Source organism: Lycium barbarum, chromosome 5 (assembly GCF_019175385.1).
Source record: "Lycium barbarum isolate Lr01 chromosome 5, ASM1917538v2, whole genome shotgun sequence".
Classification (NCBI taxonomy): domain Eukaryota; kingdom Viridiplantae; phylum Streptophyta; class Magnoliopsida; order Solanales; family Solanaceae; genus Lycium; species Lycium barbarum.
The window spans coordinates 55,173,279-55,188,256 of record NC_083341.1 but is presented as its reverse complement, the minus strand read 5'-3'; positions in this window follow the sequence as shown (position 1 = coordinate 55,188,256).

Here is a 14,978-nt window from a genome sequence, read left to right as displayed (position 1 = left end):
TGATTGTGGAAACTTTGTTTTTCGGCCTTCCAAGTAGATTAGGTTTTACCCTATGGTAAGACTTCATTTAGCGAAGCATATATTTTGACGATATTGTTGGAGAATGCACGTAAACCTTTCGATATAAAGTTGGGTTGGGTATTGTCTTAGGTTTGGCCTTGTTGTGTGATTGGGGTTAGCCACCTCGTTGTGTTGTGACTTATCTTGTTCTATTGTTATTGGCTCGATGCCACGTGGAGATAGGAGATATTGGAGACTATTAATATATCCTGATTATGATATTGTAGTATCTTACTTATTGTCATTTGAGATGAGGATTGCGATTCTATTATGGCTTATTGTGTAGCCTTTCCATGATATTGTTGGTGTGCCCATGCGTGGTACTTTTGATATTGATTTGATTATTGACATTGAACTCATACATTCTCATCCTTCATGATATAATGTTGATACATTGATGATACTTAAGAAAACACTGTTATGAGATGGGCTCAGTTGGATGAGAGTGACTTGAGGACCGATGTTCGATGTTTATCCCGGAATTGAGGATGAGTGCTGATTGCGACTGCCGAGGTTGTTTCCAGAATCGTGAGATAGCGATTGCCGTGGTTGTTGCCGGAATCGTGAGGTACATGGACTTCGTGGGTCCCCCACGAGTTGTGCTGCCGAGATATGATGTTCCATCATCAAAGTACATGTGTACGGTGCATATGCATTGCACTCATATTCCATACATTATTGCAGTGCATTCTACTGTGGCTTCTATTGTGATATTCTTGTGATGTACGGGTTCAGATTGAATATATTGAGACTTGAAACATTTGGGTTTAGATGATATAACATAGGCGATGACGTGCGCTTGGTTACGGCTCAGGTTTGACTTATACCTTGTTGATTTACCTGTTTATCTTACTTTATTGCCTTGATATATGTTAGCTAATCTTAGTCGGCCTATGACACCTACCAGTACTTGTTATTTGTACTGACCTGCACTTGTTGCATTCTTTTATGAATGCAGAGTTCAAGGTGGGTACGACCTCTACACCTTATGGTTGATAGCTGTTCGAGGATCTGTTGATTCGAGTCTTCAGGGTGAGTATGGGGACATTCGCTGCCCGAAGATTCCTCTATCTATGTTGTCTTTATTTCCGTTCTAAGACATACTTTTGAGACTATTGGTGTATTTTTATTACCTTTAGGCTTGTAGTATGTAGTTAGAGGCTCTTGTATGGTTAGACCAGACTCTGGGTGGATTTGATGTATTTCCTTACTGCTGCATGTTCTTATATCATTATTGTCAGACTTACATATTTATATCCCTTCTGCTTATTTATTTATTTATTTATTTATTTATTTCATGTCTTTAAGGTTGTTGGGACAAGGGTTCGCCTACCGAGGTAGGAGAGGTAGGTGGCCACGCGACTTAGCGAAACTGGATCGTGACATTGAATTGCTTGTTCCAACCTGTACCACCGCCCTTGGTTGAGCAGCGAAAGGCCAGCATTCATCGATTCAGGCATTTCTATCCCCCTTTTCTTAGTAGGGTTCATCGGCATAGACATATCTCTTACCTGCGCCACTACCACTAGCTGGGGTGTATCGACCACTGTATCAGTAGCTATCGCCAATTTCTCTGTCGGGGTCAACACTTCTGGCTCACGATGGGCTTAGGGTTTTCTTTTGTGATTTCTGATTCTTCTGTGCATCCTTCCTAGGCCGGCCCATACCAGCTAGGCACCGGAGTAGCTACACCACTAGGGACGTACACCGTCGGCTGTGCGCCGAAGAAAGAGAAGTTTTTTACTGGATTTCTATTTTAAAATGATGAGTCATTAAGGATACCCATATTGTTGTACTTGTAATTTGAACTCAAAAACGACCTTAAAAAGTGACACCGGGCCCACAAGGGCAAAACTTAAATTTTATTGGAAAATTAGTTCACCCAAAGCACTAGTCTAAATCCTAAAGACCCAATCGGAAATCCATCAAATTGATCCTCAATTTCAAGAACAACCCTCTCTTCTGATTTAGGCTAACCCCCCCCCCCCCCCCCCCCCAAATTTTCACAAACCCAACATAGAGCCCGTTTGGCTTAACTTATAAGTTGCTGAAAACAGCTTGATTTTCAGTTTTTTTTTTTTTTGAGTATTTTGCTGGCCAACTTATAAGCCATTTTGTGCTTAAAATAAGCCCAAAAAAATAAGTTGGGGTAGCCTGACTTATTTTTTCGGCTTATAAGCTGTTTTCAGTTCATAAGCTGCTTTTTTCAAGCTAAGCCAAATGGGCCCATAATTACAAGGTTGAATAAGGGCTTAGACTAGTAGGAAATACAAATTGGAGATTAGAAACTTACCCCCAAGATGAATTGAAGCCTAAACACTTGTAATAGCCTTCACAAGAGCTCTTAACTCAAAGTATGAAATTATGGAGTCTAGGTTCCATTAAATGAAAAGGGTTTCTGATCTTTGATAAATCCTGTTCTGCGGGCCTTTCCTTGCGAGTGTGGGCTTGCACCTGCGGATAAAAGGCCGCAGATGCGGTCTCCACTTATGTTACTCAAATGTGTAGGCGCATGGAAAAGTTCGCAGATGCGGCCCTCTCTAGACCCTCACTCTCTCGCACTTTTGGACCAAACCCGTAGAGGCGGGCCTGCTGGTGCGGTCACACCAGAAATCAAAAAATTTTGGTTTTCACCAAGTTCGGTCCAACTCCCGAAACTTATTTGGAACCCCATGAACACAAACCAAACATGCTAACACATCAGAAAACACGCTGCGAACTTGCTCGCGCACTTGAATTTTCTAAAAGAGGTTGCCTTGACCCGATGTTTACCCAAGTCAACATGAACCAACCAAAACCAACCTTTCCAACCAACGACCCAAAACTCAAACGGACGCCTCAGGACCTGAACCAAAGGCTCAACTAAGTATACAATCACCTTCCGGACCTAACAGAACTATCAGAATTCAGTTCCGGACGCCATTTCCCAAAAGTCACATATTGGGCAACTCTGTTTCACTTATTCAACTTAGAAAACTCTAGAATCCTCAAAACCAACCAAGACTTGCCCGATAGCCTCGAAAACCGCGCCACTCGTCTCCGTAAGTCATAAATATATAAAGAGACTACGGGAAGGGTATTTTAGGAAAAAAAGAGTAAAAACCCTAAAACGATCAAAGAGGTCGTTACAATCGGCTAGAAAGTGCAATGGTGCTGTAATCTACTATTACCAGGGCCTTCTCTGTTGTTGCAGGTAAAGGCCACTTTCTTTGCTATTACTTCCACAATTCTAGTCATATTTTCAAATTATCTCTGGTTCTTTTGAGGATTGTTGTCCTCGTTGGTCTCCAAATTACTTTGGAAGAGGTGTTCTATAGGCAGTTGATGGCAATGGAAGGGGGGTGATTGGTCGCCGGTGAAGGGTCCTCTTTATCGATTTACTAGTGGCGAGGTGCCCACGCTAAACACGGGCCCAAGCTCACACAAAAATTAAATTTATTACTCCTACAATTTTGATTTTAAGCTCAAGAAATAACTTTTTCATTCTTTTTATTTTCAACATAGAACATGGATAGATGTAATTAATAATTTATGGATTCATCGGAACCTAATAGTTTTTGACTTATACTTTAGACTAAACACATCCAGAGATACTTAAAGTTGACATGATTGTTTTTTTAGACATCTAATATTAGGAGTATTCCTATTAAGCATTTACAGTATTCAATATTTGTTTTAGTTACGCACTTTTGTTGAGTTTACACATAGAGTGAGTCTCCCCCAAATATAGGTATGTGAAGAGCCGAAAAACATATTTTTTGCTTTTTTTATTTCCTTCTTCTTCTTTCTTTCCACCACCACTTCCACCATTGCCTCCCCCACTTTCACCATTGTTGTGCCTTCACCATTGCCTACATCACCAACAATGCTCTTCGTTGATTAAAATAGAAATGAGACCGTGTTCTTCATTTGAAACTGAAACATCATTACTGAGATCTTTAGAAAGCATAAAGGTTTAAAATAGTTTACTTCATTTGATGAAAATTTTGAGAATTCGTTAGGAATCTTTAACTTAAGTTATAACAAATTTGGAGGAGTTTCTCTCAAAATTTTGTATTAAATTGTGGCTTGAACAAGAACAAACATGAAGATGGTGAACAACACTAAGAACAACTATTGATTTTCAGAATTTTCAAGATTTTAATTAGAGAATTTAAACTTCAAGATCTGGGTCCGGAGTTCTTTTCTAGAACTTTATTTTTTCATTGTGTTCATTTTTTATTTATTTATAATGTGTCCTTTTTTTGTTCAAATTGTTTTTATTACATAGGGGGTAGGGGAAGGGGAAATGGGGAGGGGATTACAATTTGGGTATTCGAACCATCACCAACAAGATGAAAGTTCTGGCAGTCAACCAACTGAGCTATCTGATCGGGTGTAAATTAAGTTTTTCTTTTTATTTTTGAGAATTTCATTTTTTTTCTTACTCAAAAAGACACATGTCCTTATTTAATTCGTCATTTGTCATGTCAGTAGCCAATGTATTAAACAAACTTTGTAAGTTTGGTTGATTCAACAAAAAGTGTCTAATTGAAACAAATATTGGATGCTATAAGTGGTCAATAAGAACATCCCTAAGTTAAGGTGTCTAAATAAAAAATCGTGTCAACTTTAGGTGTCTCTGTATGTGTTAGCCTATACTTTATGTGTTAAATTTTATTTATAATAGATAATTTTTTTAAGGGAAAGGGGTCAAAAATATCCCTCTACTTTGGAAAAAGGGCTAAAAATATCCTCTGAACTTATTTTGGTTTAAAAATACCCCTCCCATTCTTAAAGTTTTCAAATATACCCCTGCCTTGACTGAAATTATCTGCCAAAATAACTTGAAATCATTTTTTAAACCTACTTCATTATTTAAACCCGACCCAACTAAATAATAACCCATAAGGTCCCCTTATTCCCCCAATTCCCTCAAACTTCATACCTACATATTAGGGGAATAAGGGTATCTTATGGGTTATTATTTAGTTGGGTCGGGTTTAAATGATGGAGCGGCTTTAAAAAATGATTTCGGGTTATTTTGGCGGATAATTTCCGTCAAGGCAGGGGTATATTTGAAAACTTTAAGGACGGGAGGGTATTTTTGGCCCAAAATAAGTTTGAAGAATATTTTTAGCCATTTTTCCAAAGTGGAGGGGTATTTTTTTACCCTTTTCCCTTGTCCAATTAATCGCTATAATAGAATGTTGAACTCAAACTTATAATTTTCAAATCCTATTAAACATATTTTATTGTGTACCATAAAGCATTCTGTGAAGCCATTAGGAATTTAATATACAAACTTGGTTTACAACAAATTTATAAAATAAAAATAGTTGACTATTGTTATAAAATTAACTATAAAGTAAATACAACAAAGATAAGTACAAAGAGAGATTGATATATTATTCAGCTTCGAACTGACATACAAATGAACAAAATTGACTTCCTATTTATAGAGGAAAAGAAGCACTATCAGGCTTTTCAGGAAGTTGGTGCGATGGTTTCATCAATCACGCTAGTCCCATTGGACGACAACATCTTTAAATCATCATTGACATCTATGCCACATCAAATGTACATAAGCCGACGAGGCTATCAAAAGACATACAAAATATAGGCCGACAAGGCCGGACATGTCTAACCATATACACGTGACTACGAGCCTCTAAGAAGAGTATAACATATCACATGAGCGGGACAGGACCCCACTATGCCTATAATTATGTACACAAAAGAATAAGTACCCAAAAGCTATGGCTCCGAATGAAATGGAACTCTGCTATGTAATCTCTGAGAAAGCAGCTATGGATCAAGTCTGTCTCCCTGTGCACCTGCGGGCATGACGCAGCGTCCACAAACAAAAGGACGTCAGTACGAAGAATGTACTGAGTATGTAAAGCATGATCAATATCAATATAGAAGCATAAATAGCAACATAAGATATAGCATCGAATGGGAGATGGCAGTATCATCGTCATATGCACTTACTTGCCTTTCATAGGAACTTTCCATTGCTAATATGTATTTGTGTACATACATCATTATCCGTATTCCATAATAGTACCCGTACCATATTTGTGCTCATATTCGTATACATTCCCTTATTCACATTCATATACATAGTCATATCATATTCGTATTCATATCGTATACATAATCATATCATATACATAGCATTTACATAGCATACCCGACCACGTAGGATCGGTGTTTCATATGTACTTGGCCAACCAAGGCTCAAGGTTACTCATACCTGGCCCTACCAAGGCTTCAGGGTTACATCTACCTGGCCCTACCAAGGCGTCAGGGTTATCCGTACCATCTGCAGAGGTGTGCGCGCGTTTCGTAATTGTATAAATACTTATTTACATATCATGCCCGGCCTCATAAGCTCGGGGTTCCATAATAGTCATACATAGATACATACATATACTAGCTCATAAGCATCATTTATATTAACATCATTATCATCATTGTCATCATTATCGTCATCGATATCATTATCACTATTATCGTCATTCGTCACATTTGCCTTAATAGGACTACTCATCATACGAGGAATTTAGTACAATCGTAGCATATCAGGAATCATAAGCTTAGTAGCTTTGAAGATAGAAGCATTTGGAGAACATCATAAGCTCGTAGAAGATTTAGATGATTGGCCAAAGAACCATGCCTTATGAAAGAAGGGTTAGCCTTACATACCTTTTTCCGTTCAACTATTTTACACGTGCGTGTTCTCCTCCAATGCTAGCCTTTCTACCTTCATTAAAGTCATACTATCATTAGAATCGATAGTTAACATATATGACTAAAACTAGAGGAAATCGGACAGCATCTCCTCTATTTATACGACATTCCTCCATAACGTATATCAACTCCCAAACGTCAACAATACATTCACAATATCATAACAATGGCCATTAATCATTCACACTATCCACATTCCTCAATTTAATTTCATTTGTTCATATCCATGTCTATAACATACGGCTATATCCATTCACGTACATTACTCATCTCATGTTCTCAACATCATTTATAACACATTTGCATCACAATACATCAAGATTCATAACTCAATTCAATCTATTTCTCAAGGTGACACTATTTCCATGTTCATGACCCATTTTACCATACCCTTCTACCATCCAAGTATTTCAACTCTTAAATACCTTAAACAACGTATGAATATCATGAATCTTACCTTAGATGTTGTAGGAACGACCCTTAGTCGATAATACTCCACTTTGAACAAAACCCCAGTTTATCTCCATTTGGATTTCTTGACCTTGGATGATCTTTGATGGTTTTCTTACACTTGATTCCCTTGATTTATGTTGTTGATCACCAAATATCCTTGAATTCTTATGGGATATATATAGAGAGATGTTTTAGAGAGAAGGGGTGTGAAGTGGAAGTGAAATAAAATATAACTTGGCCCTTTCATTTATTGAGCCAAAATCTGTCCCGACCAAATATACGGACCAACATACGGTCCGTATAAGTTGTACGGGCCGTATGTTTTGTCGTACATTTGGTCCAGAAACTTTGTCCTTGTTGGGTTGGTTATACATTCCCAAACATACGGACCGTATAAATTATACGGCCAATATGTATGGCCGTATAACTCCCAGGGGTTCCGAAGTCCGTTTCGTCGATTCGTTTGATCTCCAATCCTTATAGATCCTTCTTAACACTTGTTCAACACTTCAATACCAATCTAAGGGACGTTATCACATTTATCCAAGACATCATTAAGTGCTCATTAAATCGTTACTCGTATTTCCTTTCCGATACTTATCAAATACTTTGCCTTTTCTTGGCAATCCTCTTCCCCCATCTCTAACATCTTTAACATCTTATCTAGAGCCGTCGAATGTCATCGGTTACTCATGAACATATCGTATACTCATACTCCTTACTAGTTCATTTGCTTGTGTACCAACGGAAGATTTTTCCGAGGTGTAATAGTATCACTGATCTCAACCACACACACTCTTTACTTGCTTCATGAATAGCAATTACCTCCGCATGATTTGAAGAAGTAGCATCAATAGTACATTGTAGATTGCCATAATACAACAGTACCTCCACACATAAACGGAATTGCAATTTGAGATTGAGCTTTATGTGGGTCAGATAAATAACCTGCATCTGCATGACTAACAAGATCTGAATTATCTTTGTTATTATCAAACTGACCCATATCAATAGTTCCCTTAAATATTATAGTATATGATTAATTCCATTCCAATATCTATGTGAAGGAGAAGAACTATATCTTACTTGCAAATTAATAGAACACACTATGTCAGGACTTGTAGCATTACTAAGATACATAAGTGCACTAATTGCACCAAGATATGGCATTTTTTGACCAAGAAGCTATTCATTTTCTTCTTGAGGTCGGAACGGATCTTTACTCATTTCAAGTAAGGGAGCAACCATTGGAGTGCTTAAAGGATGCGTATTGTCCATGTAAAATTATTTTAAAACTTTTTCGGTGTAGGCGTTTTGATGGATAAAGATCCCATCTGCTAAATATTCAATTTGTATACCAAGACAAAATTTGGTGTTTTCAAGATCTTTCATCGCAAATTCTTTCTTTAAATATTCAATCACTTTTTGGAGGTCTTTTGGGGTTCCAATGAGATTTATGCAATCAACACTAGCATGGTTCGCTTCGGCCATGTCATTAGAGTCAATGATGATTATATCCATCTCTCATCAATGCCATGATCTTCTCCTTTAAGACGAAGCTTTTTGTTGTAGGGTGACTGACGATGCAGTGATATTTGCAATACTTTAGAGAAGAGATAATGAAGGTATTAAGAAAAGACATCAGGTCTTTGACGATCCAGTCTAAGCTAGAAAGTGTATGGATACAGACTTTGAGGACTCCCTACTGTTCCACCACCTTTAACGACGTGATCTTTTCTTACTTACTTGTGCTGGTGGCGGATGCCTGTGTTCTGGCTCATAAACAGAAAGTATAACAAAATCTAATTTTTTTTTCTTAATAAAAACATATGGATAAACAACATCATTTATATAACCTTCATCTATCAAGTACTCACTGAGGAAATTACACCACATGAGCCCTGATTGTCTTAAACCGTGTGATAATCTTTGTAATCTGATTGAGTACGTTTGTCGAGACTTTGAACTATATGCTTTAGGCATTTTAATCCTTCTAGGATTTTCATATAACTTTCATTATCAAGTGAGCCATAAAAATAAGCTTTAACTACATCCATTAGATGTATTTTAAGATTTTCATGTACAACTAAACTGATGAGATATCAAAATGTTATGGCATCCATAATGAGTGAATATGTTTCTTCATAGTCAATACCGGGTCTTTCAGAGAATCCTTGTGCAACAAGGTGTGCCTTGTATCTCACAATTTCATCTCTCATTCCTTTTTCTCACAAAGACCCATTTATGGCCAACTGATTTACATCATTAGGTGTTTGGATTACCGGTCCAAAAGTGTCACATTTAGTAAATGAATTCAATTTTGATTAGACTACCTCTTGCCATTTTGGCAAATCAAATCTTTGTAGACATTCTTCGACAGATTGAGGTGATTCTAACTTATCCCATCTACAATAGACCTTAATGATAGTTCTTCACTCCCTTGAATCTCGGGTTGAGTGATATCTTCAGGAATATCAAGATTAATCAGATCTTGAATCTCTTTATGAGATCCTTTTATAGTCCCATTTTGATCATTCTTCATGCTTCTTTTTCTAGTTTTTTTATCCTTAGGACCTAATGGTTGTAACGACTCGTTTTGTCATTACCGTGATTATTCTGTTTTTGCCCTCGTTGACCCATTCCTTAATCTCGTTAGAAATATTTTGACTCGAGGAGATAGTTGTCATGACTCCTAGGCATCGTTGTGGGCTTTAGAATTTTTTCTAGAAAAATTGGGCTTTAAGAGAAAATGAGTTGACTCAAAGTTGACTTTTGAGTAAACAAACTTTTTTCGTAAATTCGTCAATTCCGAGAGGTTCGGATGGTCGTTTAGAACTTGTGTGCATATTCGCTTGGTTCCTAATGAACTCGGGTGCATTTTGAGACCTGGGTTGGAAAGTTAGTTTTGAGGTATCAGGGGTTTACTAGGTCAACGAGACCTCTGATGGGAATTTTGAGGCCACGAGTGCATTCGTAGTGCGTTTTTATGTATATCTGCATATTTGGTTTGTGTCCGGGATGGTTCCGGTTGTCGATTTTAAGTTTGGCAGACACCAGAATTTTCTGGTGTCTGGTGACCGCTATAGCGGTAGGGTGACAACTATAGTGGCCTGTTGACCGCTATAGCGGCCGATGGGCATTTTTCTGATTTAAAAGGTTTTGGAAACCCTTATTTCCTCCCATAACTTCTATTATATTTTCTTACCACCTTGGAGGTGACTTAAGGGGTTTATGGTCAAATTTCTCTTTGACGTAACATCCCTAATCCTAATCTCTTTCATTTTCTTTCCTAAGTAAGAATCCATGCTAGAAATTCCTAGAAGCTTAAGATTAAAATAGGGTCTATGGGGTTTTTCATAAAAGGGTTTTAAAAACGATTTGGATTCCTAAGTTATGGTTAAATGTTGTTTTTCATGCTAGATAATGTCATATCTAGGCTTGTAAATCATTAATCTTCGATTCTAGAGAGTTGATTTTCATGAATTAAAGTTAGGGTTCTTAGACCCAAATTTGGGGTTTTTCATATTAACGATGATTTTGAGGATTAATTGAGTATTCCTATGATTAAAGTAATGGATTTTGACCTTTTAGTATTGAATTTAGTATTTTGGTCATAAAATTTCCGTTTTGCCCTTGAGACCCGTTTTTCCTAAATTAAGGATTTGACCCGAATAGAAGGTATCCAATATGGGTATCATTATTCATGGTTTCTTACATAGAATTCAAATGTGATAGAGTTTGATTATTTGGAGTTGCTTCGAAAAACAAGGCAACGTATGGGTTCGTGGCACCTGTTCGGCTGCCAGGTAGGTTATGGCTTCCCATTAGGTAGACTCCGGTTAGTTTCATATATTCATGTATTAGAAGGAATGAAGAATACATGTGTAGGAATTGGAGATTTGGGATGGAACCTTAGGATGGTATTGTTGTGTGATTTGTGTGTTCGGGCTTGTGGCCTGTATACTCCTTAGGTTGTTTGGTGTGTTTTCTTGAATATTGGTGGATTTTATGTGACTTAGGAGTAGTGTATGGTATATAATTTATCTGTGTCTCACGATGGGAAATTCCGTAATATGTGATTAAGTGTGTTATACCATTAATAGTGAATCTAGTTGATAAATGAAAAATAAAATGCCCCAATGATTATAACTGAGTCCTAGATTGGGTTATGACGAATGATTATGAGTGTAGGGTGAGATTATTTGTTCTATACTAATAGGCTGACTTAGGAAAGTGGTAATAAGGTATATCGATTCGATTAACCTGTTATGTGTTTGGGACCAGCCACCCCATTATGTTGTGATTTGATTTTTTTTATTGTGTCGGTTTGATGCCATGAGTTATTGATAAATATTGGATTTTGTTATCATCTTGATTACGATATTGTTGGCATACCCACTGTTGGTATTTGTGATTCAGATATATTGTTGGCATACCTACTGTTGGTATTTGTGATTCAGATATATTGTTGGCGTGCCAGATAGTTGGTACTTGTGATATTGAGCAGGATTATTGATGTGATTCATGCATTGCATGCACTCTCATTTTCATGATACACTGTTGAGATATTAATGACATTTGATGAAACACTTGATGAGCTAGGCTCAGTTTTACTTGAGTGAGGTGAGAGTCCGATGTTCGATGTTCATCCCGGAATCATTGATTGAGTGAAATTGATATTTGAGAAAACTCTTTTACTTGAGTGACGTGACGTGAGAGTCCGATGTCCGATGTTTATCCCGGAATCGTTGATTGCATACACAATATCTGATGTTAGTTTCGAAATCGTTGATAGTGCATGGACACTGTGGGTCCCCCAGAGTGGTGCCGGTAAGAACCCCCCGTGGGCAAAGATCCGGGGTCGCATCTGTCTGTTGGGCAAAGATCCGGGACGGATGACACTTAGACTTCACGAGTCACACTAGGTTGCGCTACCGAGACATCGATATTTTCATCCGGAGTACATGTGTACACAACATTTGGATGGCATTGCATTCATACACTATTACATTGCATTGCACGATGATTTGATTTTGAGATGTTGGTGTTGTACTTGTGGTGTTGGATTCGGACTTGATATATTCAGACTTGGCACATTTGGGATTAGATACTTTACTTAGGCAATGACGTGTACTTGGATCTGGATTTATTGATTGAATTTATTGAAGTATGCCATAGACCTTCTGTAAGATTAGTTATATGTTGCTCTCTATTTGATGTAGGATAACGGTGTCTTAATGATAAGTTTACTACTAGACTAAAACGAACGATTTAATGATATGTGAGTTTTGAGATTGTTGTGACATTGGCTGGTGATTATTGGGGTGAAGTTAATAATTAAAAGGTATTGATGTACAGTGTGTGGTAGATAGACGTATGACTTGATTGGGTTGTTCTCATGTTTATTTGTGAATTCTTTTACTAATATGTGTTACTAACCATTGTCGGCCTATGATACTTATTCAGTACGCGTGGATTGTATTGATATTGCACTTGCTACACCCTTTTTGGGTGTAGATTGTTTCAGGTGGTTGATTGTGATGTGAAGCGGAAATGTGCGGTGCCTATCTGGAAGGTCTCCTCCCAATTCACTCCAGGATGGAGGTTGAGTCTCAGAATGTAGTGGTAATCTGAAATCATTAGTCGCTCGTGTACTAGTCTAGACCAAGTCACGGGAAGTCGAATCGAGTTTGTAAACATTAAATGGTTGTAATCTTATCAAATCTTGAGTTTGTTGAATATATTATGATGTTTCGCTGTTATTCCTAAGTATCTCTTGGTTTAAATGATTCATCCTTGTTAACGGATTATTAATTGAATAGAGGGTTCGCTTACTGAGGTGGGAAAGGTAGGTGCTCGCGCGACCCCGAATTGGGTTGTGACAATGGTCTGCCCTTAGGACCTAATGGTCTACCAAACTTTAGGTGTGTATGAGATTCATTATGGCACTGGTGGATTGTCCCTTTGGGATATCAATTTGGATAGGCACATTCTCTGCTGGGATATGCGAATTAGATATCCTATTCAAATATGTAAATGCATCTGGCATCTTATTTGCTATTTTCTGCAAATTGATGATCTTCTGGACTTCCATTTCACATATAGGGGAATGTAGATCAAAATGAAAGAGTAATGAAACTTTCCACGCAATTTCTCTTTGATTTCCTTTTTCTCTCCCCTTAATTGTTGGAAATTCATTATCAAACCGACAATCTACAAATCGAGCAGTGAATAAATCTACTATCAATGGTTCAAGGTTGTGAATAATAGAGGGTGATTCAAACCCAACATGTATTTCTAAGATTATTTGGGGACCCATCTTGGTGCATTGTCGTGATGCAACCGACGCATATACAATACAACCAAAGATTCAGAGATGAGCAATATTTGGTTCATGACCAAATACTAATTGTGAAGAAGAGTGTTTATTATAATGAGTCGGTCTGAAACGAATAAACAATGGTTCATGTAAGATAGCATGGCACCTGACATTAGTGGACAACCGTGTTTTCATAAGTTGTGGTCTTGCTATCAATTGCATACACTTAATAAATGACTCAACAAGGCCATTTTGAGTATGAACATGAGAAACATGATATTCAACTTTTATCTCAACTGATAAACAATAATCATCAAAACTTGGGATTAAATTCTCTAACATTATCGAGGCGTATAGCCTTAATGAGATAATCTAGCAACTCCCTTAAGCGTATTGTTTATGCCAATAATTTCACAAATTTCGGGTTGCGAGACTACAGGAGGCAACCATGAGACCATCTTGAAGATGCGTCTATTAGGACCACAAAATATCTGAATAACCCACAAGGTGGTGACTAGGTCCACATATATCTCCATGTATACTCTCTAGAACGGAAGATGATTCCATGCCAACTTTCATTGGCGATGGTCTTGTTATCAATTTTCCTTGACAACAAGAAGCACATAAGAATTCACCACTTTCAAGAATCTTTAGGTTCTTAGTGGATGCCTATTTGAATTTTCAATGATTCATCTCATCATTATTGATCCAGGATGATCCATTCGGTCATGCCAAAGCACAAAACACTTGAATCTGTAAACTTTTTATTTACGATAGAGTGTGCTTCAATTGTAATAATTTTGCATATTACAGACCAGAAATAAAGTTGGTAATTTCTCCAAAACATATGTTGGCTGGAATCATTCTTGGTAATACCAAGATATTCAACATTCATTTCCTTTAATGTATCAACTTGATACCTATTATGGTGGATATCTCTAAAACTCAATAAGTTTCTTGGGGATTTAGAAGAGAATACTGCATCTTCTATAATAAGTTTCGTCTCTTTAGGCAGAAATATAGTCGGTCTTTTAGAGCCTTCAATCAATTCCGATTTACCAAAAATTGTAGTATCATTTGATTTTTTCTTAAGCAAGTAAAAAAAAAGTATTTCTCATAATTTAATATGGCATGTGTTGTTCCACTATTAATCATAGAAATATCTTCATGACTGATCATTGATCAAAACAAAATTTGAGGAACTTCCATATTTTCTTCAAAATGAAAAATATAGACAAAGTGAATTTGTAGTAAATATCATTGCCAAAATATGATTTGTACATTATTTACAAGACTCATAATTGCACAAACCAAATCACCAAAGTAAAACATGACTTATGTTTATTTATTAACATGATTATACTAGCTAATACAGACAACAGGAATTTAAAACATTTAAGTTTCTACAGAT